Below are 10,945 nucleotides of genomic sequence, written 5' to 3'. Positions count from 1 at the left end.
AAAATAATAAAATATTAAAAAATACAATTAAGACAGAGCATTAAAATATTTTATCACAAGGATAAAATATCATTTCCTAGAAATATTTACATTAAAATTATAGCCACTAAAATAATATATTTTCCAATTCTTTATATCCATGAGTCATGGCTAGATTCAGAAAATGGTTTCTAAAATAATCTAAATATTTCATGGAGATATTAGGCATTTTATATCTTCTGCATATTTTCTATGAACATTTAGGCTAACCTTTATTATGAAAGGTAAAATTAAAAACAAAAGATGGAGTTGTAGTGTTAGGTCTTTTATTTGAAATGTTTCTATCTTTTTTAGGTAGGTCTGTATTGCTATGAACTTCCCTCTCAGGACCGCCTTTGCTGTGTCCCATAGGTTTTGGACTGTTGCATGTTCATTTTCATTTGTTTCCAGAAATTTTTTGATTTCTTCTCTTATCTCATTATTGACCCATTCATTTTTTAATAGTGTACTGTTCAGTCTTCATGAGTTTGCAAGTTTTTGAAGTTTCTCTTTGAGGTTGATTTCCAGTTTCAAGGCCTTGTGGTCTGAGAAAAAGTTTGGTATTATTTCAATTTTCCTGAATTTGCTGAGGTTTGCTTTGTGTCCTATCATGTGGTCTATCTTTGAAAAACTGCCATGAGCATTTGAGAAGAATGTGTATTTTTCTTCTTTGGGATGTAAGGTTCTATATGTGTCAGTTAAGTCTCTGATTCAGTGTCTTTCAGCGCCACAATATGTTTATTAATGTTTTGTTTCGAAGATCTGTCCATTTTTGACAGTGGGGTGTTGAAATCCCCTACTATCAGTGTGTTGCTCTCTATATCTTTTTTAAAGTCATCCAACAATTTCCTTATAAGCTTGGGGGCTCCTATATTGGGAGCATATAAGTTTACAATGTTGATGTCTTCTTGATAGATTCTTCCTTTAAGTATGATAAAGTGCCCCTCTGGGTCTCTTTTTATGGCCTTTGTTTTGAAATCTACTTTGTCTGATACAAGTATTATAACTCCTGCCTTCTTCTCTTGCTCATTTGCTTGGAATATTTTTTTCTGTCCCTTTACTTTCAATCTGTGTAGGTCTTTTGCTCTGAGGTAGGTCTCTTGTAGGCAGCATATGTGTGGGTCATGTTTTCTTATCCATTCAGCTATCCTGTGTCTTTGAATTGGGGCATTTAGTCCATTTACATTGAGAGTTATTACTGATAGAAACCTATTCATTTTTTTCTCTTTGTACCTAGGTTTTTCTCTTTCTGACTGTTTTCCTTAATCTTCTTAAACCAGTCCCTTTAGATGTATTTTAATAATTTCATTCAAAAAACATCCATACCTTCTTCAAGTAATTGTCTTCAAGTAAAACTGTAATATAACTGTTCATGTTTAGAAGAAACCAATGAAATTTGCCCTAGCTCACCCTGGCTGGTGTGGCTCATTTGACTGAGTGCTGCCCTGCTAACCGAGAGGTCACTGGTTCATTTCTCTGTCAGGACACATGACTGGGTTGCCCACATGGGGGTATGCAAGAGGCAACCGATCAATGTATCTCTTGCACGTTGATGTTCCTCTCCCTCTCTTTCTCCCTCCCTTCCCTTATCTCTAAAAATAAACAAACAAATTCTTTAAAAAATAGGAAGCCTATGAAATTTAATAAAAATTCCTGTCTTGTGGAAACAAATGAGTATTTAAAATTTTTTATTTATTTTTAATTTTTATTTGTTTATTTTTAATTGAATTTATTGGGTGATGTTGGTTAGTCACATCATATATATTCAAGGTACAATTCTATACTACATAATCTGTATATTTAATTGTTTTTATTTATAGATTTTAGAGTGAGAGAGAAAGGAGGAGAGAGACAGAGGGAGAGAGAGAGGGAGAGAAACAATGATTTGTTGTTCTACTTATTAATCCATTCATTGGTCAATTCTTGTATGTGCCCTGATCAGAGATTGAACCCATGACTTGGCATATCAGAACGAGGCCTTAACCAGCTGAGCTACACAGCCAGTGCTATCATTGTATACTGTATTGTGTGTTCGCTGCCCCAAGTCCAGTTTCCTCCCATCACGATTTATCCCCTCTTAACCTTCTCCTACTTCCTCCCACCGTCCTTTTCCTCTGAAAATTACGATAGTGTTGTCTATGAGTTTTTTCTTAATCCCTTCACCTTTTTCACCCAGTCCCCCTGCTCCTCATCACAAATAAGTATTCAATATCTCAGAGATAAAGCAATTTGTTTCAGAAACAAGAAGGTAAAAATCTCCACTGAGCTTGTGGGAGGCTATAAGGAAATAAATTCAAGAGTAAGAGGAGGGATGTTTACACAATTTGAAGAGGTTGAAATAAAAATCATTATATGTAAAATTTGTTTGAGAAACAGGCCTTATAAAATGTTAAAAACATTATTAGGTTTATGACAATATTTTTATCACTTATAATTTGTTTTCTTGATTTAGTTTATACTTAGATTTTAGTAAAAGAAATTGTTTTTACCTTAAAGATGTTATAATCCAAGCTTATATACTATCTCAAAAAGCAGACCCTCACAAATGCTGCCTACAATAGACCCACCTCAGAACAAAGGACCTACCTACATAGACTGAAAGTAAAGGGATGGAAAAAAAATATTCCAAGCAAATAGACAGAAAGAAGAAGCAGGGGTAACAATACTTATATCAGACAAAATAGATTTCAAAACAAATGCCATAAAAAGAGACACAGAAAGATATTTCATAATATTCAAAGGAAGAATCCATCAAGAAGACATAAATATTATAAACCTATATGCATCCAACATAGGAGCACCCAAATGTATAAGAAAAGTCTTGGAGGACTTCAAGAAAGATATAGACAGTAACACACTGATAGTAGGGGATTCTAACACCCCACTGACAACAATGGGTGGACCTTTCAAACAAAACATCGACAAGGATATTGTGGAACTGAAGATATGTTAGATCAAACGGACTTAACTGACATATATAGAACTTTTCATCCCAAAGAAGTAAAACACACATTCTTTCTAAATGCACATGAAACATTGTCAAAGATAGACTACATGATAGGGCACAAAACAATCCTCAACAAATTCAAGAAAATGGAAATTATAACAAGCAGCTTCTCAGACCACAAGGGTTTGAAAGTAGAAACCAACCTCAAGGAAAAAACTCAATAACATTCAAACTCATGGGGATTGAATAGCATGCTATTAAACAATGAATGGGTCAATAATGAGATCAAAGAAGAAATAAAAAATTTCTGGAAACAAATGAAAATGAACATGCAATAGTCCAAAACCTATGGGACACAGCAAAAGCAGTCCTGAGAGGGAAGTTCATAGCAATACAGGCCTACCTACAAAAGATAGAAACATTTCAAATAAATGGCCTAACCCTACAGCTTCAAGAACTGGAGAAACAACAACAAAGACCAGATCAAGTAGAAGGAAGGAAATAATCAAGATCAGAGCAGAATTGAATGACATAGAGACTAAAAGAACAATTCAAAGGATCAACCAATCCAGGAGCTGGTTCTTTGAAAAGATAAACAAAATCAACAAGCCTTAAGAAGACTCGTCAAGAAAAAAATGGAGAGGACCGAAATATAAATGAAAGAGGAGAAATCACAACTGATACCACAGAATACAAAGGATTGTAAGAAATTTGAAATCCTTGATGAAATGGACAAATTTCTAGAAAACTATAACCTCCCAACACTGAATGAAGAAGTAGAAAGCCTGAACAGACCAGCAACAGCTGGTGAAATTGAAACAGTATTCAAAAAACTGCCGGCACACAAAAGCTCTGGACCGGACGGCTTCACAGGAGAATTTTACAAAATATTTAAGAAAGAGCTAACCCCTGTCCTTCTTAGACTATTAAAAAAAAAATCCAAGAATAAGGAAGACTACCAAACTCTTTTTTTAAGGCCAGTATCATCCTAATCTGAAAGCCAGAAAAAAACACAACAAAGAAAACTACAGGCCAATATCACTGATAAACATGGACACCAAAATCCTCAACAAAATATTTGCAAACCACATCCAGCAATACATTAAAAAGATCATCCACCATGATCAAGCGGAAATTATCTCAGGGATACAAGGATGGTTCAATATTCACAAATCAATAAATGTAATACATTACATAAACAAAAAGAAAGGCAAAAACCACATGATCATATCAATAGATGTAGAAAAAGTATTTGATAAGGTACAGTGCCCATTTATAATAAAAACACTCAGCAAAGTGGGAATAAAGGGGGCATACCTCAACATAATAAAAGCCACATATGAAAAACCTACAGTCAACATCATATTCAATGGGCAAAAACTAAAATCTTTTTCATTAAGATCAGGAACAAGACAAGGCTGTCTGCTTTCACTACATCTATTCAACATAGTATTGGAAGTCCTCAGTGGTCAGACAAGAAAAAGAAAAAGAAGGACTCCAAATTGGAAAGTAGGAAGTAAAACGGTCATTGTTTGCAACATGATCGTGTACATAGAAAACTCTATAGACTCCACCAAAAAAACTATTTGACCTAGTAAGTGAATTTTGCAAAAGAGCAGGATACAAAGTCAATATTCAGATATCAAAGGCATTTTTGTACACCAACAATGAAATATTAGAAGCAGAAATCAGGAAAATAATCCCATTTGCTATAGCAACAAGAAAAATAAAGTACCTAGGAATAAACTTAACCAAGGAGGTAAAAGACCTGTACTCAGAAAGCTATACAACACTGAAGAAAGAAATTCTGTAAGACTCAAAGAAATTCTGTAAGACACATATACCTTGTTCATGGATTGGAAGATTTAACATCATCAAAATGTCCATACTACCCAAAGCAATTTATAGATTCAGTGCAATCTCTATTAAAATAGCAATAACATATTTCACAGATATAGAACAAACATTTCAAAAATTTATATGGAATTATAATTGACCCTGAATAGCTGTAGCAATTTTGAGACAGAAGAACAAAGTAGGAGGGATCACAATACCTGACATCAAACTATACTACAAGGCCCCTGTAATCAAAACAGTCTGGTACTGGCATAAGAACAGACACATAGATCAATGGAACAGAATAAAGAACCCAGAAACAAACCCATGTCTCTGTGGTCAATTAATATTTGACAAAGGGGGCAGAAGCATAAATTGGAGTAAAAATAGCCTGTTCAACAAATGGTGTTGTGAGAGCTGGATGGCTACATGCAAAAAATTGAAATTCGACCACCAACTTACATCATACACAAAAATAAATTCAAGATGGATAAAAGACTTAAACATAAGTCACAACACCATAAAAGTCCTAGAGGAGAACATAGGCAGAAAGCTCTCGGATATTCCACACAACAATATTTCTACCAATATGTTCCCTAGAGCAAGAGACATAAAGGAAAGAATAAACAAATGGGACTTCATCAAAATAAGAAGCTTCTGCACAGCTAAAGAAAACATCAGCAAAATGAAAAGGGAACCAACTGTATGGGAAAATATATTTGCCAATGATACCTCAGACAAGGGTTTGGTCTCCAAAATATATAAAGAACTCACACAACTCTACTCCAGGAAGACAATCCAATTAAAAAATGGGCAAAAGACCTGAACAGACTCTTTTCCAAGGAGGGCATGCAGGGGTCCAGAGACATATGAAAGGATGCTCAGCATCACTAGCCATCAGAGAGATGCAAATTAAAACCACAATGAGATACCACTTCACACCAATCAGAATGGCCATCATAAACAAATCAACAAACAACAAGTGTTGGTAAAGTTGTGGAGAAAAGGGAACCATAGTAAACTGTTGTTGGGAATGCAGACTGGTATAGCCACTGTGGAAAACAGTTTGGTATTTCCTCAAAAAGCTAAAAATGGAACTGCTTTTTGACTTAGTGATTCCACTGTTGGGACTACACCCTAGGAATCCCAAAACACCAATTCAAAAGAATCTATGCACCCCAATGTTCATAGCAGCACAATTTACAACAGCAAAGTGCTGGAATCAACCTACGTGTCCATCAATAAATGAGTGGATCAAAAAACTATAGAACATTTACACAATGAATACTATGCAGCAGAAAGAAAGAAAGAGCTACTCCCCTTCGCGACAGCATGGATAGAACTGGAGAGCATTATACTAAGCGAAATAGGACAGGGGGTGAAAGACAAATACCATATGATCTCACCTATAAGTGAAACCTAATCAACAAAACAAACAAGCAAGCAAAATATAATCAGAGACATTGAAAGAAAAAACAAATCAACAGTAATGAGAGGGAAGGAGGGGGGGGGGTAACAGGGAAAAGAAGGGGAAGAGTCAAATCAAGGAACATGTATAAAAGACCCATGGACATAGCCAAAGTGGGGAAGGATTGAAGGTAGGAGGTGGGGTGGGTGGGGCAAGGGAAAGTGGTCGCGGAATAATGGAGACAAATGTATTTGAACAAACCATGAAAAAAAAGGAGGTCCTCAAGAATTACACATTGAAGAGAAAAATGTAGTATTTTCTTATGTTTAATATATGAGTAACATTTTTAGAATGAAGAGCAGAACATTTTCTGTGTTTTCCTCTTTCTAACAACTAAAACTTCAGATTCATGTGAGAAATCCTAAAATATTATAACAGGAAAGAGATCTTAGAAGGTATCCATTCCAACTTCTTCATTGTACAGATGACACTTTTAGTTCCAAAAGGTTAAAAGTTCACAGTTTGCCCTTTTGACTACAAAAGGATATCTACAGAAACAGTCTTCAACCAGCATACATCATTAATATCACATCTATTACCCACCATTTCTATCCTAATAGAAAAGAGTGAATGTCTTCTTGCCCTCAAAGTGGGGGGACTGGAGGAGGCATATGTACCCACACTTCCTTGTTTTCAGGAGATACTTCTATTTACACTTGTTGTTTTGATATAATTACTAAAAGCTCCCTCTTATACACTTGAAATTGCCTAAGTTTGGATATTGAGTGTTTAATTTATTTAAACCATGCTGACAGGGTAGAGTGAAGTGGAAATGAGATAATATAGAGTGGACATTCTTTTTTGCTTACGTTCTTCAAGCTAATCCAAGAGATTCTGGAAAGAAAATGAATGAATGGCGATGCCAGAATTGCATAAAGTTAGAGGCCCAATTTTTTATTACATTAATTTTACATCAACTGGACAGTTGCGTATTACAGTGACTTTCAACCCTTTTCATATATGGCACACATAAACTAAATACTAAAATTCTGGGGCACACCAACAAATATATTTTTTTGCTGACCTGACCAAAACTACATATAATTTTGACTCATTTGCACAGAATGGCTATTGCTTTGTTGGCTGTTGTCATTTTTTTTATTTGACAATCTAAGGGAAAAGAAGCCAGTGCCCCTGACTAAATAGTCAGGTATAGCATGTTTTAAAAATATTGTGGCACAAGAGTTGAAAATTGCTGGTGTATTATAAACTTGACAAACTTGGGTTATGTTACTATAAGGCAGCATTTACTTCATTCTTCTTCAAGAACACTAATAGTTCAACATTCACATATAGTGAGAGTGTTAACATATGGGATCCAGCACAAATTATACCCCTATTTTATTACAAAATCATAAGCATGTAATTCTGTAACATAACAGTATTATATACTCAAGCATACCATATGACATTTTAGGTTAAATGTTCAAATTAAACCTATAAGCTATTTCGCCCATATTATTACCCTCCAAACACGCTCAAGAAAGTATTACTTCTCCCAGAACTTGTCTTAAAAGAAAAATCAAGAAATAGCCTTCTTTTGAGAACCAGTAATTGTGTTTAAAGTGTTACTATTTAGATGTAAAGGCACATATACATTAGCACATACAAATTGTGTGCAAATATATTTGGCCTTCTTCGTTTATATATATATATATATATATATATATATATATATATATATTTGAATAAAAATAGTCTTTTAAATGAAGTTTGTAGTCCTAATTTCCATAACAGCCAACACAAATCTGGATTTTGTAAGAAGTTTAGTATTATGTAAAAGCTTCCATTCTTAGAAATTTGCTAATACTTTCATCAAATAAATCCCATTTTATGTAGCTCATATGTCAAAGGTTTGTGTTTTGTAACTTTGATAGTGTTTCAAAGTCCGCAGGCAGCCTGGGCTTGAGAATTTCTGAGCGGCCCCTTGTTCCTCTCTGCAGAAACGGGCAAGTTTATGAAACCCGGGTGGTGCTGGTCCTGGCGGGATGCTACTCCGGATGCAAAGTGGTCATCGTGAAGAACATTGATGATGGCACATAAGACCGCCCTTACAGTCATGCTCTGGTGGCTGGAATTGACCGCTATCCCCACAAAGTGACAGCTGCCGTGGGCAAGAAGAAAATCACCAAGAGGTCTAAGATCAAGTCTTTTGTGAAAACGTATAACTACAATCACCTCATGCCCACAAGGTACTCTGTGGATATCCCCTTGGACAAAACTGTCATCAACAAGGATATCTTCAGAGACTCTACTCTGAAATGCAAGGCCCTGCAGGAGGCCAAGGTCAAGTTCCAAGAGAGGTACAAGACCGCCAAGAACAAATGGTTCTTCCAGAAGCTGCAGTTTTAGATCTTTTTTTGTTTCAATCATTAAAAGTCAAAAAAAAAAAGTGTTCCCTTGATGTTTCATGGTGATTATAGTGCTGAGTCATACTTTCTGAGTAGACTTAACTTTATATTTTCATTTTGGCAAATGGGCAGTTATAAATTCACAATTATGTGAATGAATTGCTCCCTTGCTATTGATGTGCAAAGAGAATATTGAAGAAAAACTTTGTCTGATTTACATGTCATATTTTATACATACCTAATATATACCAAAAACCTATCAAGACTGGAGAAATAACAAAAAATTCTTCTAACTTACACATTGCTAAAATATACATAAATCTATTGGCAGTCCTGGCCCCTTCCTCTACTGCAATGTACCCTTTATCAAGGGATTGTGTTAAAGTGGCTACTGTATCTTAAATGAAATAGTTATATTAGAGAAAAATAAAATTGGTTTTTGTTTATTTATCTATTAAGATAGGCCCTAACCAAAGGGAATTAATGCTAACATTAGTGTGAAGCTTGTATTATGTTTTATTATATCTGAGTAAAGAGAGTGAGGGGCATGGAAAGCAATAACTTTCATGAAATTATAAAAGTATATTATTACAGTATATGAAAAAGGAATACCCTGGAGGAGAGAAAACAGAAATAAAAAGAAGACTCATGCACTTGACACTATTTACTAAAAATAGTAATTTGTGATAAGTATTGGCACCAGTATGTGCAATTACTTCTTTACTTTCACTGAATGGTGAAACTGTTCTTCCCCTAGGAAGGCTCAGAGCAAGGTGTTTCAGGGGAGGAAAGTGGGGGAAAAGGACAAAGGAGCTCATTCTGAATCTATTAGCTATAATGAACAGGTAGTAAGAAGTAGGCACTGCCACATAACATGAATTACAGTCTAAACGAGATATTCGTATTTACATGAGCAGTTCCTGAGGCATTTTAAGCAAAGTTCATGGGGAAAAAAGTCTTCCAAATGCCATTCATACCACCAGGGATAATTGCAGGACTAGGAGCATCCATGCCATTGCTGGGAAACCATGGAATGGTGTTTTAATTTTCAGTTTGACTTACATGCTATTGTCATATCATAGAGACTACAGTTGCAGCTTTACAACATGGTTTTTCTTGGCTTATTTTAGAACCACAGAAAGAGTAAGCTTGCAAATCTTCTAATAAGGCAATTACATTCAGACAAAGATTAGATCTCAGAGGCACAATAGATTTTTGCTATATTATTCAGTATCTTTTTGATATTCCACTGTCACTAGACAAAGCTGTGAATAGTAATGTGACAAGTCTATTCAGAAGGCAACAATGAGGGTTTCCTTGTGTCGCTTGTATGCCACACAAACCCTCACTTAATTTTTTTTCCTGTTTTAAAAAAGCAAAAAGAAAATACCATTTAGAGTCGCAAAAAACACTGTTGAATCTATCTTTGATATCTGCATTTTGTATTTGTGAAATGAAAATGTTGAGATAGTCAATCATTTAATTTTTTTATTTGATAAAAATATCTCATGATAAAAATGTCAATCTTAATATAGGAATGAATTACTTGGTATGATAAAAAATCTATAAGCTTTAAAGAATTGTTTTAAATATATGTACTTTGAACGATAGTATATAGATTTGGAAAATCCAATTATGGTTTTCTAATTGTTTCTAATCAAAAGAAATTTAAGGCAAATATTTGTTTATATATTTTCTTCAAGTATTAACCTTCCCCCCATAACTTAAAATAAAAAAAATTACAGTAGAAATGTGAGATATATGATCATTTTTGGAAAATCCATCATTAATATATTAGTTTATGTGAAAAAAGAAAATCTTGGTCATATGATCTAGCATTTTGTTAATTATATAAATTGATATTGGTAAATTAATTTTTTTTTTGTTTTTAGTATCACCTCCTACTTTATTCCCTGGAGAAACTTGCACATGTAACATGTATACTAGGAGACAAGCATAAGAATGTTCCTCACATTGTTTGTTTGTTTGTTTTTTGTTTGTTTATATTGGGGTAACATTGGTTAATACATTTATTTTTATTTTTCTAAATCATTTTTTATTGTTATTTTATTATACTTGTCCTAAATTTTCCCCTTTTGCCCTCCTTTGCCCATCCCATCTCTCACTCCCACAGTGAATTCCCACACTGTTGTCCATGTCTGTAGGTCATTTATACATGTTTTTTTTCTAGTCCCTTCCCCTTCTTTCCACCATTATCCCCCTTCCTTCTCCCCTCTGGTCACTTTCAGTTTGTTCCATATTTCCATGCCTGTGGTTCTATTTTTGTTTGTTAGTTTATTTTGTTCATTAGATTCCTCTTATAGG

General features: G+C 34.5%; 1 pseudogene; it reads left to right on the top strand.

Moving 5' to 3' along the window:
* The first annotated feature begins 4,085 nt into the window (after positions 1-4,085).
* On the top strand, positions 4,086-8,621 carry LOC129082311 (60S ribosomal protein L27-like; annotated as a pseudogene).
* Positions 8,622-10,945: the final 2,324 nt, after the last annotated feature.

The sequence above is a fragment of the Pteronotus mesoamericanus genome, unplaced genomic scaffold, assembly GCF_021234165.1.
Source record: "Pteronotus mesoamericanus isolate MK-2021 breed Mesoamerican mustached bat unplaced genomic scaffold, CSHL_Meso_final contig_124, whole genome shotgun sequence".
Taxonomy (NCBI): domain Eukaryota; kingdom Metazoa; phylum Chordata; class Mammalia; order Chiroptera; family Mormoopidae; genus Pteronotus; species Pteronotus mesoamericanus.
Note: the sequence above shows the minus strand (reverse complement) of the source record. Positions and strands in the feature narration are given on the sequence as shown.